The sequence below is a fragment of the Micropterus salmoides genome, unplaced genomic scaffold (genome assembly GCF_014851395.1).
Source record: "Micropterus salmoides isolate LMB-PRFRI ecotype aquatic unplaced genomic scaffold, ASM1485139v1 Ms_hic_scaffold_9, whole genome shotgun sequence".
Classification (NCBI taxonomy): domain Eukaryota; kingdom Metazoa; phylum Chordata; class Actinopteri; order Centrarchiformes; family Centrarchidae; genus Micropterus; species Micropterus salmoides.
Window position 1 is genome coordinate 29,977,228 of NW_024044681.1, and position 22,296 is coordinate 29,999,523.

A 22,296-nucleotide genomic window follows, 5' to 3' on the forward strand; every position below is an offset into this window, starting at 1 on the left:
GTGTTTTTTTGGGACAGCTGTCTTACTTCCAAGCTGTAATTATATTACATTTTGTGCATTTCACAGAAGTGAGTCTGTTATAGGCTGACGCTTTTGATATTTTGATCCTAATACAAAGGCTCAATGAGATTCACATTAGATGGGGTTAAATTAGCAAGTGTTCTGCATCTCTTTTATTCCCATCACATTTTCTTATTGCCACTACTGGGGTCCCTCATGGTTCACTTCTGGGTCCCCTCCTCTTAGCTCTTTAAATAAATAAAACAAAAGCCATTTCTCTATCTCTTTTGTTTCTAAGTGTAGCACTAGAAGCAGTTCAGCAGATTTGAGGAGGTTGAGGTACTTCCATGATTCTTTGGGTTTCATCCACATGGTTGAGTGCACTTACCGCTTTGGATAAAAGCGCAATCCAAATAAATGTAATGTAATGTAAAAAAAAAACCAAAATCATTTCAAACCACTAAGCTTCCTTTTCTTTGAAAAATAACTACTATGTGGTCTTTGAAAACCCCGAAGGTTTTAAGACAACACTTTTGAGCATTGAGCAAAGGAATCTCCAGAATCCCCAAAAGATTCTATCCACATGTGGTCCCTTTGTAATACACGAGCAAAATACAATTATATACCAATATACCTGTTTTGTAACTAAAATTAAACTAAAACAACAAAATAAGTTACATTTTAAATTATGTCCATGTTGTACAAAGGAGATAAGTCATTTCCAACTACCGTACTTATTTGGACTGAAAAGAGACACTACTTAGGATATGGGTCAAAAATATTTTTCTTTTATCGTGCAGAGGTCGAAAATATTTTTTCATCCAGTTGGACTAAAGTGTATTTGAAGACTCTGGAAATATCTACTTATTCAACTTTTTGGGTTAGTCAAAGATTTCCAGGTCTTTATTTTTCTGAAAAATTAATGCTTAGCACTGTACGTGTCTCAAATGTAATGGTAATACATAGGACTATATGGTTAAAATAGGATAAGGAGACATCCAGCACAGGTGAGCATCAGTCAGTGACAAATTCAAATGCAAAAAAAATACTTTGGTTATACTTTGGTTTGATCACATACACACACAGTAACACAGAGCAAACAGTATAAACTGCTCAAACATTTCAAATGCAATAACTAAATCAAGAATAACTGAATATATGCTTACTTTTTGAAGTGGGGCTGCCAGGGAAGGAGGTGCTGCAGCACCATTTGCACTACTCTTCCCAACACGATTCCTTTAAGCACTGCAAACTGTGTCTTCTCTGCTGTTTATCAGTATGTCGTCCATAAACTCTGGGAAGCTGATGCAGGAGGTGGTGCGTAGGGGTGAGTTCTCTCTTTCTTCTGTGTTTTTATGTTCAGCTTTGGCGTCGATTAGTTGTCACCACTGGCTTCAGGTCTGTTCTCTGTGGAGAAAGAGAGTGACAGAAAAATCATAAGGGATCACAGCTGATGATAAATGCCAATCACATGTCAAGATGTCACATTTTCTGATGAATCTGTAATGGCCTTACAGATCTTTCTGCATGACTCCGCCTGTCGAGAGTTATTTGTCATTTTGTATACAGTATTCCAGTTTCTGTTTTTATTACTTTTTCTGGTTGGTTAGAGGATTAAGTGATTTATATTTCATTTACCAAACTTTCATTACATTTATTCCAAATAAATCAGATGTATATTTGCAATGACCATGACTCAGTTTAATCAAAAACACCCTAAAAAGAAAAACAAATGACTGCAAATGCTGTTTAAATGGTTTTAACAGCAATTATAAAAGTATTAAGTCAGCAGACTTGAAATACCCATTACTTTCCCCGTGATTTTCCATCAAATGTAATGCTGTTCTCTTTCCCGCAAGTTATAAGGTTGTAAAATCAAACTATATATATAAAAAATCTGTTCAAAGAATGGTATCAATCTCGTCTGAAACATGTTGATGTGACAGATTTCCACCTCTAACCTCACCAAACTACTGCCCAACGCTCTACTCTCTTCTCAAAAAAACTAACAAGTGTGTGTTGTGTTTTTATGCTACAGTTTCTGAAACCAAAGCTCAAAATCCATGTCTTAATTGTTGAATCATTTCAACAAAGTATCTGCAAAAGGTATTCATGTAGATTAGGCGTTTTGTCTGAGACTATGGGCCCCCCACAACTGCCCTGCCCAATTTGACGCCTTTAAAAGTATACCAAATGAGTTCCTGTATGCAGCGTGCCAAAACATCTCGATCGAGTACAGGTAATAAACCCCTCCCCATCCATGTAAAATAAAAAGAATTAAACATTAAAGTACACAATAAAAACATGTTTGAAGGTTTCTCTCATTTAGGTAGTTCTTATTATGCTAATATTCGTTTTCATTTTAAATTATTAATTTATAATAGAAAGAGTCATAATTTAACTTGTTTGCAGTTCAGTGTCCTGACAACAGTTTTACAAACAAAATGACAACACCAGAGCAAGAGGGCAGTGCCCGTTTCTGAGGTATTTTGGCTTCATTTTTGTACATTAGGAGGAAGTAGAGACTTGTTGTTAATCTTTAGTTACAGTCTACATGATGGGGCAAAATCAGCGTTAACTTGTGAGTCAGCTGGATTGGCAGGATCCCATTAGATTACAACAGAATCCATTTTGCCAGGCTTCAAGTTTTGCATTTGTGGCCAAACCGCAGTGGTTCGGACCAATCAGCGTCCTATGAAGAACTACGGGCAGCTACAGAGGTTAGCATAGATGCTGCTATTGCATCACTTATATCAGAACTGTAGAGTCACAAACCTCTGATGCAGATATACTTGACACGGATGTGGACATAAACCTGCACTTGGAGTTAGAAATATAATCTTGGCACTAAACTGGAACAGAACCAGATTCAACAGCTGCTAAATATCTACGTGTCGGGCAAGCAGTGCACCTTGCCCATGATTTCATTCCAGTATACCATCAGTTATATGTTATGATTAAGCAATATTTCCTGCCAGATGTCCGTGCAGCATACTGAGTCAAATCCAAATGACACGCAATACAAGCGCCTCGCTAGCATGGCACTTAAAGTCAGATTTTAGATAAAGGAACAACTTTACTTATGTGACAGCTAAAAAGCAAACACAGCAACAGTTTTATTATCATGGCCAAACTGTATGAGGAGCAGCTCTAAGTCATGTTAATCACAGTGGCATATTGTAGGAAGAGACATAAGAAGCAGAAACTGTGAAGTGAGACATTTAACACAGTTCAGCTTCTTTTATTGCACTTTCATAAAGTGCATGTTTTTGTAGAAATTAGAAGTTATTGTTTGGTCTGTCTGAGTGTTGACTTCAAGGCTTCTAACGTGAATACATCTATCGATTCAAGAGAAAGGATTGAAAGCTAGAAGTATTATTTCACTGCCTGTGAAATCAGCCACCGCCTATCCAGCCAATGGTTGGTGCTTTAAGAAAACACTGTGTTACAGGTACCATATCAGGAAAAGAGTCCGCATTTTCCTCTCCAAGGGGGTCCACAGTGCCAAACCATCTTCTTTAGTGACACTTAAACCCTTGGCTCTGTCACCATATCCCATAATTCCTCCTATTATTGCTATGACACTTAACTGACCTTTTGATTCCCAGCTCTGACACACAGGTTTGGGTTGCATATCTCCTGTTTTCTAGCTAAAATCTCCAATTGGATTCCTGCCAGACACCTCCAGATTGACCTTGACAAGACTGAGCCGTTGTTCCCCTCTCAGAAACCCTTCCCTTAACAAGAGCTTTCAATCACAATGACACCCGCTCTTCCCTAGACCAACATTTAGTTTGATCTCAGACAACCAACTGCTACAGCTGCTATTGCAGAGTTGCTGTGTGTAAAATCTGCTGACTCAGACGCAGTTGCTTGTGCAAACACTCTTTGTCTTTGACTCCCATCTGGACTGCTGCAGCTCCGATCTGGCTGAGCAACCTGAAAATAACTGCAACAGCACAGTTGTCAAGCTTAACTTCAAAATGTACTTGGGCTTGTTTCCTTTTACATTATGTAAGATGCGTTTATTTGTGCGATTTTGCGCCCCTGCCGTTTCAGTGTAATTCACCGGTGGGAAAATAAGAAGAGCCGTACACGTGCATTTGTTATGATTGCATTACGATCAAAAACTAGCAAGTTTAGTAACTTTGCAGCTCTCTCTTTTTTCTCTCTGACATCCATACTTACAATACCGAACTAGTTTCTTCCAAAGAATTGACATTGTACATTCTATACTTTGTGCCTCTTCTTATAACTTGCTTGCTGAAGAGTTTTGCTGATGTGTTGTGGTGCCCGAAAGCGTTAGGCTGTTCTCGCGATAGAAATCCTGCCTGGGAGTCTAATCTTACATAGTGCCATAGCAAGCTTCCCCCGCCCAGAGTGGCATTGATAGAGAAGCCAGTAACCCTATTATTAGTGTTACATCAAAATTATTTTGAAGCTGTTATTTTAAGATAAAACTACTACATAATGTTGCTTTAAAGTCATTGAAGAGATTACTGAAGATATTGTTAATGACCAGTCCATACGTAAACATTTACACTACATTAGCCATCTAAAACTTGCAAGGGAGATTTGGATTAATATTTCTCAAATACGGAATCAAAAGGAATAAACAGTAAATTTATAAAATGCAATGAAAAGGTTTTAATAGTATTTCCCTACTAGTTTGCCCTCCATTTTGTTCTTTAACTCAAAATAACTGCTTAACAGGGGAAAAAATACATAATGTAAAAGTTCCACATGTTTGCTTACTTTCTGAGATTTAGATGCGAAGATTGATACCACTCTCATGTCTGTGTGGTAAATATGACGCAACAGCAGGCAGCCGGTTAGCTTAGCTTCTCATAAAAGCTGGAAGCAGACGGAAACAGCTAGCCTGCTTGTGACCTAAGGTAACAAAACCAGCCTACCAGCACTTCTAAAGCTCACTAGTTAACACATTGTATCATGTTTGCTTTATCCATAATCATGTAAATAAGATGTTAAGAATTATGAAAAGTTTAACAGGTGGTGACAAACACATTTTTTACTTAAAACAGAGACAAATGTTGCACACTTTTTCCAGTCTTTGTGCTAAGCTAAGCTAACTGTCTTCTGGATGTAATGAATGAAATGGGAGTGGTATCTATCTTCTCATTTAACTTTCAGTTAAATATACATTTATGAACACCTCTAAAACTTTCTTTTTTAGATAATGTGTCTTGTTTGTGTAACCCAAACAGAATTGTGAAATGATTTTAAAGAGTAGGCTTTGGAGCTGTTTTTCTCAGCGTGTCCCAGTTCTTTGTACAGACAGGCTCGAAACTGTGCATCTTGCACAAACACAATAAGTCACCATGGCTGAAAACTCAGCTCAGGGACACAGACTCCTTTATGTGATGTCATCTGATGCTCAGAGGTGCAGACTATTTCATCTGAATTTCGGCCCTTGTATCTTAAAAAAAACATGAAATCATGCATCACTTTTCTAATGATCAATTCTATAAAATATTAAGTAAGAAATTCAGGTTGCTCTTTAACACACATGACATTCTCAGCTTACACAGAAAAAGCAGATTTCCCAAAACATTAATTATTCATTATTGTCATAATCTGTCATGCTTTGGAAACATCTGATGACTAATTCTAAAGTGATAAATTTTGCCCACAAAATATCAGGTGTCCATGTTGAGGCTCACGCTTTGCTACATGTCTCCGTTTCAATAGTGCATTCTTAAGTTAAACAAATATAAGAGATTATTTGATTCCATGATTGTGATTGTGTTTTAAACCGTTTATACTCACTGCGATTTAATAGTGATAGACAGCAGAGGTGCGGGAACCTGAACCTGAAATGATTTCACACACACACACACACTACTCTCACACACAGATACCCTGCGATGTGATCAGACTTTCAACGCAGCTGCGCATAATGTCTATTCACTGACAGGAAGGTGGTGGAGAGCAGCGTGGACTGGGATGACAAAGATGACAGATAACTGAGACAAGACGCACTAAGTGAGATGATGTGATGAACAGTTAGCATGGACATTTCTTCATCATTGTCCCAAGTCGCTCTCGCGCTTTCCCATTCAGTGCTTTGCTGTTTCACTTTTTCCTTTGAGGCCCATCTCAATGACAACTGAAAGAGCATTCTCTCTTCCCTCGTTAACTGAGGAGTGCATCAGTCCTAATAAGAAAGCTTTTACACGGTTAATTAAGAGACACTGTAATGCAGTATGTAATGCTCAATTTACTCATCTCCCTCTCCCCCTCATCGTCGTTAATTTCACTCAGAATCAATCTGTCGGACTCTCTTTTTCCCCCTATTATGTGGACTTCTCTACATCTACACAGCGTGCTTATGACTGTCCAATTTGCCTGTGCTGGCTCCATTTTGAGCCTTTCCAATAGTTTGCTCTTCCACTGCGCTCTCTGATCGGCCATTTCTTTTCATTCTCAGCCTTGATGTTGCTAATTCAGGGCAGAGGAGAGGGGAGACGATGGGGGAAAAACCTCATATAGGAAAATAAATGAGCTGGTTGGGAGAGATATTAAGATGATAAAATCCTGCAAATGAGGGGCAGCATTCACCACAACACAAATATTGGCAGGGACTGAGCCGCGAGGACTTGCCAGTGCAAGTAATGTAAACATGGAGGGAATATAGAGTGGAGAGGAGGAGAGGAGCTGTGAGAATAGACTGGGATAGTGTTGAAGTGAAAGCGGACGAGTAAATAGATGGACCACACTTTAAGGACAGAAGAGGTGCGGACATTGGGAGAAGGCAACAAACACAGCGGACACTTGAGAGAGGGAGCGAGCTGAGGTTGCTCTTTTAAAGGTCCGCACGTTTGAACATTAATTAAAAGTTAGCCACTGATGAAGTAGCCTGTGATGAATTGTTTCCCTTACCATAAAAACTGTGTATGCATCCCCAAGGGATGAAGCCAGGCCACTAAATCTGTCATCAATGTTTTTCATGCTCTGTGCTTTTGACAGTAATGAGCCAGGCCAGTATGATTGGCTGTTCAGCTGCTGATTAAAAGTAGTTTCTTCTAATACATGGATTTACTTTGACATTTCTCATGCTGGAAACCTAATGGCTTCATAACAGGGGTGAAAGTAATCATTATTTTCATTAGCAATTCATTCATCATTCATCTCTCAGTTCTTGTTTTGATAAATAAATGAATTGTTTCATCTTTAAATAGGGGGACATCCAGAGAATTATCAGTCTCAGTTCATGACAAGGCGTGTGTTCATGTCAATGTGGGTTGTTGTGCAAAGACTGTGGCTCATGTGTAGCAGACTGAACGCTGACGTCAATGATTTATAAGTGTGTCAGGGGACATGATCATGAAATGAAAAAATATTAAATAAATATACATTTCTTTCTTTGGGTTTCAGATTTATTTTCTCAAAGGAGAACAGGATAAATGACGTAGAGAGCAGATATGAACCCTGGAGCAAACAAAACATCTTTTTTTTCTCCAGATAATGTCAGTTAAAATTTTACATTGCTTGTTTGGTCCGTATAAGAGCTGGAGCCCATGAGACTGGCATTCACAGGCTATTTTCTTGGTTAATTACTTTCACTGATTAATTTGCGATCAAAATTGTTGCCGATTAGTTCTTTGCCACTTTACTAGAGCTGCAACAATTTTTCTATTACAGTAATTGAAATATTTTGAAAATTTAATTATCGTTTTAGTTTTTTTAGCAAAAATGGAAAAGACTATTGGTTGAACAAAGACATTTGAAGACTACTTTCTGACATTTTATAGACAAGGTGATTAATCCACTAACCAAGAAAAAATTGACAGATTAATCAATAATAAAAATAATCCTTATTTGCAGCCCTGCAATTGGCTAATCAATTAATCAACCATTTTTTTAGCTCATCTTCAGAATGTCTTGGCAACAATCAATGTCTTTAACTCAAGTAAGCATAAATCTAATTGTAATTACACCAGTTGTGTCTATCTTTCTCCCGTAAAAGACCTTTGTTTTGCAAACATGGGACATGCTAACTTCTCACCATTCATGAATTCAAATGTACCTCGCCATAGGAGACACACTCAAAAATGCATAAGGCGAGACAAATGTGCATGTCGCAAATGTGCACAAGCAAGCCGCATTGAGGCTGTTATATGACGCGAAGTGGGAGACAAATTGCAGAGTTGCAAGCCGGAATGGTTCATGGCCTCGGCTGAGTCTGATAAATTCTGCCCGCTGAGCTCCACTAATCACTGCAGCCTGTCACAGGCACACCCCTCTTCCCCAGAGAGCCGACAATCACGCTCCTGATCTTAGGGCAGCCGCTGACCGACCCCACAAAACACACACTTATGGACACACCCATGTAGCCCCCTCCACACACTCAGACGTGCATTTTTATGCAAGAATTCTCTGATTGTCAAACGGATTGCAATCAAAATACGGTTTGAGTTTATTCTGCTTCTCTCCCTGGTAACGAAACAAAAAAACCTTTATTTTGCCTTTGCGTTTGTTGTGACTTGCAGAAACTGCATACTACAGCACTAAAATTTCCATATCTATCGTTCTTACACACAAACACACTTAGTGTGCTTGTTTGTAGGCTGTATCAGTGTAATTGATGCAATGACTGGAAATAAACAGGCAATTTAAGTGCTGGACACCTCACTGCTCTCTTTCTTTCTCTCTCCACTGCTCTCTCTCTATCCATGTTTCCTCTGTCCCCTCCACACACACACACACACACACAGACACAGACAGTCACGCATAAATTGTGAACTATCTCACAATCGAACAAGGTGGAATAAGGGACAAGGTCAACATGCTGGAGGAAAAAAAAACGTGTGAGACGGAGAGGAAATTAGGCAGGATAAGAATAGAGAGGGACAGAGGGCATGCAGAAAACAAAGACTAATCTCACAGATGACTCATGTCTGGATGGCCTGTTTAATGACAAATTTACAGCCCCATGAGAGAGCAACAGACCGTGTTATCACCAACCAAACTACATTTTTAACCATTATCAGTTTTTGCTGCTTTGACCACTACACTTGTTCATTCATGTCATTCAGAGGCCTGCTGTTCACATGAGGTGCAGTTCAGTGAGCGCTTCCACCTACTAAAATACTTCCTCTAGAAAGTCTTCCCTGTTTGCGTGATGGGTCGCCCTCACTCGACCACTCAGCCGAGCGGACAGTGTTCCAACCCCTTGTGCCTGCAGCGAGCTCGCACTGAAAAAAAAGACAGAAATAGCCCAGGCTGATCCAATCTTCACCTGACCAGCACAGACCAGCACAGAACAACAGACTTTATTTTTTAATTAAAGATCCTCGGTGTGTGCATTCACATGTTCCACTGTACAAGTACATTGTGCACATCTATATGCTGAAATGTAACAACACAAGCTGTTAAAAATCTATATGTCAAAATGTGTACTTGATTGTCTGCATTAATCTGATCCCACTTGGTCCTGTTTGCATCAGTTGGGAACAGCCACGCTGCATGAATATTAAAAGGTTGCATCCAGTTGGATATGCTACATCCGAGTTCATAATAAACAAGATCTAGTAATGTGTGTTGACATATCCCATGGGCTGCCATACTATCTGTACATGAGGTAATAGGAAAAGAGAGTCAAGCATAAAAATGATACAGCAGGACTTGACAAATGGAGAGCGGCACAAACCAGGAACACGGGGGAAAGAACAGGAGGTTCGATTTCCTTTGCTTTCTTGAGGCTTCCTCCATTCTCTAGAGTATCCCCAGGCAGCCACGGGGACCCAGATCATCAAACGCCTCAAAAAGCAGTTTGATGTGCCGATGCAGGCAAAATATGAATTAAATTCAAACCAAACATGTGCAACATTTCCATTTTGAAAATGTGTTTATTTTAGCAGTTTGTATTATTGTATTTTCAATTTGGATATATGGATATATTAGGATTGGATATTTGCACAGTACATAGTGAGTTATTGAAGGGTTCACCTTTCTACAGAGTGGATACTGCCAATTATCTGCAGCTACAGTGGCAGTGACTAAATCACAAGGATTCTATATTTTTGCCCCAGGGCTCTTGGCGGGTCAACCAGGTTTTTATCTCATCATTCTAGGGATGGGGGTGGGGTGGCGTTGGAGCGCGATATGTGTGAACATTGTCTCTCATGATCTTTGACCACAGCACTGCTCCTCGGCCATATTTTCAGGACTGATGACATTTGCCTTCCTGCTGAGGAAAATATAGTTGTCATCTTTCAAAACTGCTTGCCCTTGTCTCAGCTTACAGAGCAACTCAACCTTGACTTGTGTCCGGATATTACTTTGACAGCATTTTACAGAACTAAATAAACAACAATCATTGACAACATTAATCGTTTCTGCAAAGAACGCCCATGTTCTTGTTTTTAAAGTTAGGAATAATTCATACAAAACCAACCAGCTAAGTCATACTAAATGTTTTACACTCATTCTTGAGGGTTTATGAAAACAAAACAAAATCAAACTGATTGTGCTGTCTTTGTTTTTGTTTTTACTGCCATCAATGGTGCATGTTTTAACCAGTAACTTCAGTCACTTCATCTCAAATGTACAATTGTTGACCATATTGCAAAACACTATACTACTGTATACTACACTATACTATACTAGACTAGACTATGTGTTTGAGATTTTTTAAGAACAGTATTTTTTCCAACAAATTGCATGACTGATGAAACTTGACGCTTGAGTTGTGTAATCTATGAAAGTGAACACTAAATCTGCAATAACTGATTCTTTAGACACCTGGGGGCAGCAGAAACAAGCTGTGAACACAACACTGGCACATTTTATTACCTTTAAGGTAATGCTGTCTCTTGTTTTTAATCCCTGTGTTATTGATTTGTTTCCCTTGTGAAGCACTTTGAGCTGCTTTCTATGTTATTAAAGATGCTATACAAATAAAGTTTATTATGATGATTATTATGCTTTTCTGGCAAACAGTTGCTTATTTCCACATCCAGCAGTTACAGAGCAACATTATCTTTCATTTGGAGTCATGTTTCTGACCACCTGATGAATGTAGGTCCTTTTAGCTCTGCGTTTGGTCTATGCCAACTAATAAATGCTCCTGTTGCTTTGTTCACCGGCTAGTCTTTAACTGTGTCTGTACTCTGGTTGTTGCTGAGCAGAGTGTTTTCATTGAAAACAGCTGCCTGCTGTGGCCTAAAAAAAATGCTGTGAGAGCGGTAAGGCAAAGTTGCAGGCTAAATTAGCTAAAAGATGCTAAAAGGTCCAAAAAGTTGAGGGGAACTGAAGAGCCTGGTTTAAATCTCTTGGGGTTTTTTACATACAAGCAGTGGTTGATATTAAAAAATGATTATAGCAACTTTAAGTCTGCATTCCTTTAATTTGGTAATCCCCTATATTAGTGCCATTAATCAGGTCAGTATTTTATTTGTACAATAATTTGGTTTGGTTTTGGCCTTAGCTGTGTATGGGGTTTTTTTTGAGCTAATTAGCAAATGTTAGCATGCTACCACACAAACTGAAATTTCATTTCTCTGTCCCTCCCTTCATAGGGTACATGCTCATTCTCCCTTGAAAGACTTCACTTCTTGATGGCAGTGTTATCACCACCAAACAAACCCCCACTCATACTGCAAAGCACACTGACACACACATATACTGTACATACACACACACACATACACACACACTGCATAGGCTCTCTGCAGTGCCTCTACCTCATTGACCACAGTATAATACTTCATTAGCTATATAGCAGATTTTACCGTTCTTAGTGAGATTAGCTTCCTTTGTCTCCTTTTAGCCTCTGAAAAGCTCCCTGCCATAAACCCTCTCTACAGTCACAAAGCCAATAACTTCAAAGTCAAGAAATTTTATGTTTTCCTGGCATTTTTAATAAGCAATTTATTCCTTTATTCTCAGAGTGTGCAGTGCTGGAAGAGATCCATGGCCATATGACTGATTGTGACTCTGACACTGAAAACTGTGACACTGTAAAAAAACACATGAAGGACTCCCGGGGAGGTCAAAAGCTCCCGTTTATTAGTTAGAAAATAGAGAAACCGGAAACTTGTATAAAAAGGTGTATGATGTAATTTTCTAAAAAGCTCATAAATCATACAGTGTACTATAATGTGTTTATATATTTAACAATGCTCTGCTGTAATATTAAACACCTACAGTATTAACAATCAAACTGCTTAAGGCTGTTCCATAAAGGGCAGCCATTTGTCTTTCAGCACAGAGGAAAGTTAAAAAATTCAGGAGGCAGACCGGGGCCACACAACTCCATTTTAAACCTTCTGAGAAATTTTCAGCGCAATTGATCATCGCACTTCATTTCACAAAGCACAAAGCCTGAAGCACAGAGAGAGGACTGCTCAGTGGCAGGAGGAGGGAAGGAAATCAGAAACAGTAAACCTGTCCATCTGGGCCCCGTCTGTGTGGGCTGGTGGTTATTGCACCCTGACAGGGCGTCCGCACTGCAAGCGGCTGATGTGTCGCTGTAATCTGACCTAGTGTGGGCAGTGCAACAGATTGCTCGGATTGCTTCTATATTCCGGTCTCGTGCAGCTACAAAGTTTAGAACAGGCAAATTATAAATGTTTTTGCTGCTTTACCATAGCAATTACCATAGCTGACTGCACGCAAGCACCAAATGGGAAGCATTAATGTAAAATAATGAAATGAAAATGTCACAATAAAACGCTGCGAGCAGAAATGTTCACTTTGATACAATACTGAACAGGAAATTATTATATGTAATGCTTATGAGTTCTACAAGCAAAGTTTTTTTACTATGTGGCAATGTATATAGTACATGCCAATTATGTACCATGTTAATTGGTCAAGCAGCATGGCAATTATAAAAGTTTGGCTTTTAGACTTTACTACAGTGACCCGATTGATCCAATTTGTTCCACTGCTTGTTGCTAATGTATCCACCCAATGTACTGTATTACACATCTAAATGTACCAAACTCACATTACTGTTGCACACCCGAGTTACTTTACAAATCTGCACTAATGCAGCACAATTAACTAAACTATACAGTTTTGCAAAGTTAAATCCCCTGAAAAAATGTGGCTTCATCTTAACAATTTCTCTGTAACATTAAATATTCATAACTAAATGAGCAACAATCAAAGTAATAATTTTTTTCATGTCAATACATGTTCAACACTCAAAAACTCAAATCTGCCTCATCAGGACTGTATGGATGCAATTGTGGGTGTCAAATTTAATTGACAGAAACCAAACAACTCACCAGATTCTGATTCAATTCTTGTTAAATCCTGACTGGTGCATGGAAGTATGTGACATCACCTTTGTGTCGCACCCACTTCAAACCAGAGAGAAGAGCAAAACAAAAAACAGACCAAATATGAAATAACCAATGTCCTGCACTAACGTTTCACTGAATCACTAAATCAATAAAAACCTGATTGAGAAAATAGTGCAGGTTTTCATGGCCTTTAATGTTTCTATGGATGGCTGTCAGAGAGCAACCTGTGCTCTGTGCATATGACAATAATATTTGAACCTTTTCTTTGCCTGTAAACTGTACACAGCTTCTCATGCATTTCTCCATTTTCCACATATTGATCGTGGATTGATCACAGCAATGTTCAGACCAATTTGGCTGTTGAGCAGTTCTTTCTAGGTATTCACGCTGGCAGATTTCTAGTAACATTCTGATCATGTCTGCACATGTGTCTTTTGTCTCATACATTTTGATCCAGTTTTATTTTGGACAGATTCCATTCAGGTCCCCTTGCAGTATAAGGGCAGTGTCCTGCTTGTGAGCCATTTCACTGAGCTTTCTGTGATGGTTTGTGAATTATTCATTTAAACATGGTTGACCGGAGGATTGAATTACGGGATTGATTGATCATTGGGCTCGTAAAATGGAATTCCAATGACCACTGAAACCTAAGTGTGACTTAAATGACTCAAGGGCGGAGCAGCCACAGCAGGCTAACATGCTCAACCACTGCAGGCTGAAAATGCATCACTCTGAATTTGGTTCACAACATCCCTCATTCTTGCTACTCTCTCTCTGTAAAAAACATAAAACAAAAAAACATGGGAATAATTTTTTAAAAACGGTAACCTACACTTTACTGAAGATGTACAGATTAGGGCTGCAACTACAAATGATCTTAATTAATGTATTTACAGATTATGTCCTTGTTTAAATGATTAATGCTTTGTCATCCCAAAACCCAAAGATATTCAGTCCACTGTCATAGAAGAAAACGACGAAGAAAATAATTATTCAATTATTCACATGTGAGAGGCTGGAACCTGTTCATTTAGCTATTTTTGCTTGAAAAATGACTTGAACTAATTAATGCCAATTCATTTCCTGGCAATGGACTAATCAATTAAGCGCCTAATCATAGCAGCTCTAATAAAGATCCAAGAGGTCATTTTTGTGCCATTGCAAGAAAGACACTCCCCTCCTCCTGTCCTGTGCCACCAGTCACCACCAGTCTCTCTTTATATGCCATGGAAGCAATTCATCAGATCTGTGGTGAAATGCAAAGACACATAATGTCATAATGTCATTGGTAGTGTAAAGGCTTTGGTGGCTGCCCTGTTTCAGTGTTAGTGTTAGTATGCTGGATGTTAACACCTAACTGGTGCTAATAGCAAGAGCAGCATTCACACAGATATCAGATTTATATAGAAGCGTCTGTTTAGTGTCTCCAGGAGATTATTGTTGCTGGTGTTTCTGTCTTAGACTCTGATTGTCTCTCACTGTCAGTCTCCCACATCAAAGCAAAACAACAAATCCCTCTATCCCTGATTTTTCATTACCACCTGCCTTGCTTTATCCCTTAAGGTTCAAATCTGAGCCTTGTGTTTTGTCTATTTCTTTTTTCTATTGTGTATTTCTGCGTTGCATGAAGTGCTGGACATGCCCTTCTTCTGTACTAGAATAATCCCAGATTACACACAGATGTAGGGGGTGCGTATGTGTGTATGCCTTCTTTGACTTTCTATGTGCCATTCATGTAATTGTGTGTCTTGTAATTTCCTCTTTGCAATCACTGACCTCTGCACCTCCATAAATTGTTGTAAAATTCGGAAATCCAGCCCCCACAAACCACTAATCAGGTCTTGTATTTCCAGAGCTGCTGTTCAGTCTACATCAACCAGAGGAACTGACCTAAATGTCACTTCCCATTTAGAGTGGAGGAATGAAAAGAAAAGACAGTCTGCCATTGGGGAATTGTTGAAAATGAACAAATTGTGGAAATTCTGAAAGAATAATCATGGTAACTGCTGCTCCTTCTTCATGCCTGCTCCTCCTGTTTTCACCACCACTTCTCAGTCAGGCTGTCACATGTTCAGGACTCGGCTCAGTATCAGCTGTGCTGTATGTAGTGTGAAGCTGAACATTCATATATATGTGCGAGTGTTTCCGCACAGGGGGGGAGCGGGACAGGCCTCGCTGTTTGTATAATAAAAGGTGCTGTTTGCATATTGCAGAGTCATTACAGGAGATGTCTTCCTTTCTCTGTGTGCTATAAAGCTCCTAAATTTAAAGGCGAAGCACCAGCTTCTTTTTTTAGGGGAAAGAAAAAGGAAGGAAAAAAATCCACATGAGCAACAAAGCGGAGCTTAATTATTGCTCCAGTCAAAACAAAAAAGAAATCGCAGCAGCCTTCCAGCAGCAATGAACCCAGACATCCTCATCATGTTATGTTAACATATAGGGAATGGGTCTCAATCTATCCTCTTCTATATGTTTATAAAATCAATCTAAATTTAAAATCAGTCCACATATAATTGTTTTATCAAATCAGTTCTCCAAGCTGCTATCGATGCTTGACTTTATGGCAGCTGCCTGTGTGGCCTCTCCCTCGAGTCCGTCCCGCTGGATCCATTTACAGGCCTTATTTGAAGGTACTGTTGCATGTTTTAATAGCCACAAAGCTCCGTTGGCATGAGGGAGTGTAATGTGTAATGTGTCTGAGCAACAAAAAAAAGAGCAGCAATAGGAGATACACAGATACAGAGCTACAGCACGCATGAGTCGGTCACGTTCAAATGTGTATTTTCTCAAGTCAGTTGGCAAATATCTGCACTTGGGTTGGCATGCCCACTGTACCCTACTGGCTGCCAGCTGTCACTCAGGAAGACAGAAAGATGGAGGATAGAGAACGAGAAGGAGGAGGGGGAATAAAGGGAGTGGCGATGATGTGAGGACACGAGCCCCGGGGCTTTCTTTCCCTCTTGTTTCTCATTTGTCTCTCGGATGATAACAAAAAACATGGCAGCTCGAAAGAAGAGAGGTCGACATCAGAGGGGTGGGGGGAAATGAGAAAACAATGCTGAAGGAAAAGATAGAGTGAGTGTGATATGAAAAGGAATAGCAAACCACTTTTCATGTTTATGGCAAATTACTAAGTATACAGGCCACAACAGAGTGATTCTTATTGCATTATGCCAAATGGGTGCACCCTAGGGTTTACCATGACATTAACTATGTACAGTGTTTTATGCATGCTTTTGTGCATACTGTGCATGAAAATACAAATTCATCAATATGAGTGAAAAATGTGGTGTGAAAGGACTTCTCTTGATGCCATATTTGTACACCAGCGAGGTACACAAGCTTCACGTCGTTTTGTGAGCAAACTTATTATCGAGCAAGTCATTCCGATTTTCAGAGGCGCACTGTCCCAATACATTCCAACCACAGGTGAACTACAATTACTAGTGAATGGCAGAAAAGTATCCATTTTTAAGAAAAGCTTGTTTCCTACTTTCGTATGATGAATGAAGACTGCTGTGAACCCTAATGGAGTCTGCTGCACTAACAACACACTGTAGAAAATCTGATGTCATGACTTCTCTCTCTGACTTTGGGACCATCAATCAACCTACAGTCAGAGCGCTGCACAGAGAGAATTTCAGCTTAGTTACTCTGAAAGTGTCAGCAGCATGTGTGCTGTGTGGGGTTTGGGTTGAAAATACTGTATATCAGCATATACTGTACACTGGGTTTGACATGAAGTTACTTGATATTCTTTGCGCTGCTGCAGAAGATTTACAGATTAATACATTTCTTGAAGCCTTTTATGTTACACGACTGGGCATGACACATGCAGATACAACTTGCTCACATTCCACCTCATGGGAAACATTAATATTTAATACCTTTGGCTCATACAGTTTACAACTGAGCAGCACTCTGCAGCTAGGGTGATTCTGACAACCTTTGAATATGTGCGTATATTTTGCGAACAAATGTTAGATCCAACTCAATTGCTAACATATAAAACGCATGAATGCTTAGGCTTTTTGTAAACCACTGATTTCTGTGATTTACAGAGTACAAGGGGGTTTAACAGATCACTAAATCATTAGAAGACACATTCTGTGACTTCTGCTGGATTTAAACGCTTTAGTGTCAACAAATGTCAATATTATTGGGCCTCGGAAAGCTTCCTCTATGTTCCATTTACAGCCTCAGCATTAAACAAGGAAAACCACCATTAACTGCTGTTGTTTAGCATTTTAGATTTCAAATGTCTCCAATTCCAAAATATCGCTGTTTTTAAATTAAAATGACTATTGTGATTTTCCAAATCATCCATGCAAATAATCAGTTGCAGCATGTTCACCTTACTCACACTCTCTCACACTCCAGCAGTGTTACACAGTAAGATTTATTAGAGTAACATGGCATGAACAGTATTTCCCCAAATCATGTACAATGTACATGTACAAGTTTAAATGAAAGGTGTTTTTTAAGGCTGCATGAGGCTGCATTGTTAAAATTATGTTGTTATATACTCTGATTAACAGTGTTGTTACATACAGTAGTTGTGCTTCATGTTGTATTGAAGTGGTTATAAGATACATTTTATTTAAAAAGATGTCTAGTGTTTTTTAGGGCGAAAGGCCCCAGGAATGCCTAGGATAGAGCAAATTAAGTTTACATGCCAGAACAACATATTTCCATTGGGAAAACTGTGCTCCAACAAGCAGACAGAAGGTTTGAGGTTTTTATTTATTACCGCATTGAATATGATCAGCGTTCTATCTCCTGCATCTATGTACCCAGAGCCTGCTCCTAAAATGAAGGACAAATGAAAATTGAGTGAGGACGCAGTTTGCTTTTTCAGTCTCTCAACATGGCAGTGTAATGTATGAAGGAGGAAATGATATTGCCTGTGGTAGAGCAACACAGGCTCTTTTGAGCCATAAGAATTGTGATTTTTCTCCAGCTCAGTACACTCTTACAAGCAGGTTCAAGCTATTGATGTTCCCACAACAATTGTTGTTCGACATTCAATTCAGGGACTCCAGGATACCACTTAAAAGTAAAGTAAAATTAAAGGCGCATGTCGGACAACATCAATGCAATGGTGACCCCCACATCTCACTCAGCTGCACAGAGCCTACGTCTGTAAATGAACTGGTCACTTTGCATGCACAACCGAAGTAAAGCAGCTCGGTTTTTAAACCAGCTTTCTGTTTTAAAAAGGCTGACACATTAAGAGCTTTTTCTTCTGTAAAAATGGCAGACATTCAAAACAGTCAAAAGACAAAATGAATGCAGGAAGCTATGTTTCTTTAGCCTCAAATCACAGTAAATGGTTATATCAGCATCACAGATGATGTAATCAGGGAGAGATAGGCACTGCACACACAGCAAGACTAAAGCATAGCAGGGGAGGGAGAGCAGTTCCTATCTGGTGTTTTTAGACCTATCATGAAATTGTCAATGTCTCATCTTTGCACCTGCACTGGCTTAGATTCAATTTGAGAATGTGATCTTAAACCACACAACTTCTTTTGCATATTTCTTGAAGCCTGTGATCTGATAAGTAGGAGTGTCTATGTACCGTAGGACTGGCTGTTGAAGTGACAACAGGTAGAACGCTGATGGTTATCATCCTGCGGTTCCAGATGAACTCAGGTACCCCTTCACCACCTGACTCGTTCCAAATGAGTTTAAATAGCTTTAACAGGATGTAAATTTTAAAAAGTGTCAATCGTTTATCCGTTAAGCTTATGTTCTTCTCTGTTGCTAAATACTTCCAGGTGTTTAACAATACTGTATTTGTATATACAGAATTGTTGAATCAAATGGTAATGTCTGTTTTTCTTAAACTGAGCTACTCCACAATCTTTTCAATGACTCTTTTTTTTCTTTACACAGCAGACAGACCTAAAGGAGCATCAGCACCAATGAACACCATGCATTGTGTAATAGGTGTAATAGCTTGTGATTATTATGGTCTATTTGCATGCTTTCAGTGCTTGACTTCATTACATTTTGATTCTTGGAAAAAGTAAAAGGTGAGTTTCACCAAACCTGCTATCACATAAATGACCTCGCCCAAAAATGAGTTACAGTGAAGCTCACATACTACTGAAAGTATTCATAGCTTTCAGGTGGTTAATATTGATTTTATTAGTATATCATATTTCGTGCTAATTTGTAATCAGTATTACAACAATCAACAGCAATTAGGGGACAATTGGAAATGTTTCATGTCCATTTATATTTTATTTGCCTTTTCGGTTTGGAGTGCATGTGCTGATATCGCCATTCCCACTCTGCCAAATAAATTGCACTCATAAAACTCAGGCGTCTGCGGCACGGGATGGCAGGAAGTTTACAATAAATGTCTGGATAAATCCACAAAAGACAGTGTTGCCAACTCTTCTCCAATGAAATACACTAATGGCTGGTCAATAAGTCACACAGAGAAGATGACGCAATACATTAATTTATGTCTAAATTAAGTCAATAGGTGTTTATCATCAGAATGAATTGACAACATGAAAAAAGAAAGACGGATGTTATGAGTGGAGAGTGAGCTCAGACTGAGCTATGGAGATGCAGTGACACATCCTGTCACGAGCTGCCCCTCTCTAGTCTCCCAGCCAGCTGACTAACACTGATCCAGTGAACCTCAGTTTTGTCAGCAGTAGTTCAACGTGCTGTTTACCAATCAAATGTACAACTAATTAATTTGTGGTCATGGCCAAAGATAGAGGCTGTCCAGCTCAGCACAGGCCTGTGGCAAGGGTACCAACACCAAAGGCCCCACTGGTTCCAGAAAGCCCTCCCTCCCCTTTCCTTCCTTTTCCTTTCCTTCCTCCCTTCTAATGCTTTCAGTGGAGAAGAGAGGGACTGTGTTTCCGTTCCTGCTGCTGCAAAAGGCAAGTAGCTGAGAACGGCTTTCATTAAAACAGAAAAAACAATTGGGTGTACAATGCATTTAAAATATGACAAATTCCTTACAGGCACGCCCACAGACACATAGCAGAAATTACAGAGGCTGAATTTTCTTTTTCAAACACAATTTTAAATTTTGCCAATTTGCCCTATTATGTAATTGTAAGAACACATAAAATGCATTCCACCAGATAAATGTGGTTGTGATCTATTTCATGATAGAAATACATGCTCATAAATTTCCCATCTTGTTACAAAGTAGTACCAGTTGGTACACATGTGCTTCCTTGATCAACGTTGTTTTACCACTAAAATAACACTGAAAATAACACAGTGGGACTGTTGGAATGCCTAACCTTGCAATTAACAATATGAGTAAATAAGCAGTAGAGGTGCTTTCCGTCAATATAAACTGGAACTTATTTTTATGAGTTGTTTTAATCCTGTTTCTCAGTCCACCTCCAGTCTGTTCTGAAAAGTTTCCACCCACTGCCCACCACAGAAACCGCAAACCATCAATTTTTCAGCTGTAATGGCAACAATGGGTAGCGGGACGGCTGTCATTCCTGTAATGACTGTGCTGTCATGAATATAATGGCTGTGCTGTTATGTTTTATAGACAGGAAGTTCACATATTCCCAGTGTGAGCAAGATGTTCTGTAGCTGAGGGCAGCTAGCTTGGCTGGACTGAAATTGCACCATTTCTATATGTAAGCTTGTTTTGTGGCAACACTGAGCAGTCTATGGTGTTACAGTAAAAAGAGTCATGAACTTCTCTTACGATTAGGCGGTAAATAAGTAAAATTTAATTGAAATTGAAATGAGACAAAGGCCGATTGGTCTGTAAGTTTGTTTGTTGCTTCTTTATTTCAAACATCAATAAGTCAAATGTCAGTAAGTAAGGTTATCTTGCACACACAGCCAATTGAAACGAGTGGTAATGATTTGGTGCTGGCTTATCACCTGCAGCAAACAACACAAGTCTTTGATTTGCTACAGGTTGCCAAGTAAGGCACACTTAAAGCGAGCTGGTCATTATTGAAAGTAAGCCCCAAGGCAAAATGCAATAACGAATGGCTCCCTATACATTATCCTGCTTATTACATAGCTGCTTACCAAAGACATTAATCATCTGACACAACATACTGATTTTAAATGTTTTTTTTCTTTAATGCAATGAAGTGATTAACAAGGCAGCTCAGTACTGCAGCCATAGAAACGTGTGTAACTAGCATCCATGGCTACATTGTGAAAGACCTGGACAGCAACATAAACAAATCCAGGACAGGACTGCTGTATAGTCTCTGTCAGGCAATACAAATAAATCAGTATCGCCATGCTCTAATCTGGGTTTTGCAGTAACTACAGATAACTTCAAATCAACAAATAAATAAAAAATAGACACACAACCAGAAAACCAACAACAAAACCCCTGTCCTACAAATACCTTGCACTATAATGTGCCAGCTTTATCTACAAACGAATGAATTACAAAGCCACAATATTCAATAACCATGTTAATGACCCAGCATCTAATAGCACGGGAAGAGACTGCACTGTGCCTGAGCCAGTCATCCAATTGCAAATCTCAATTGCTTGCATATTTATTGATGTATGATTAAGCTATGCAAATCAATTCAACAACACTCTGCAGCATCAGCATCACAGTTACAGTGCAGCTAGGGTTTTATTTTTGAAAGGTATGGGTAAGTCGTAAGACTGAGCGATGTAATCAGCGAGGCCATTCACCATGACTGCCATCATTACTGCCAGACGCAGGCCTCGGTGCCAGCAAGTCAGAGGGTAGCCCATCCAAGAATATCTCTTCCAACTTTCACAAGATGATTTCCTTTGGAGATGCCATCTGTTTGTCTATCGCCTGTGTGCCACGTGCACAGGTTAGATGAAGTTGTTACAGGAGACATGTCTCAAGCCTCTGCAGTTCCTTATTCATACAAGTCCTCATCATCCTGTTTGGTTTTCGCCTCTGTGAAGTGCCCTTCTGTGGGCTTTTACCAGAGGTTCCTCGTGCCAAATCTACCTCCATCATGAATGTCAGCACACAGGATTATTGAATTAATTGCATTGGAAATGTGGT

At 39.3% G+C, this 22,296-nt stretch overlaps 1 protein-coding gene across 1 annotated transcript in view; it reads right to left on the minus strand.

The window, feature by feature from the left end:
- Positions 1 to 22,296, minus strand: part of flrt1a (fibronectin leucine rich transmembrane protein 1a) — a 38,353-nt gene that overhangs the window by 14,399 nt on the left and 1,658 nt on the right. Inside the window, exon 2 of the mRNA XM_038707453.1 lies at positions 1,167 to 1,407. The gene's annotated coding sequence lies outside the window, so the exon portion shown is untranslated. The remainder of the gene's footprint in view (positions 1 to 1,166; positions 1,408 to 22,296) is intronic.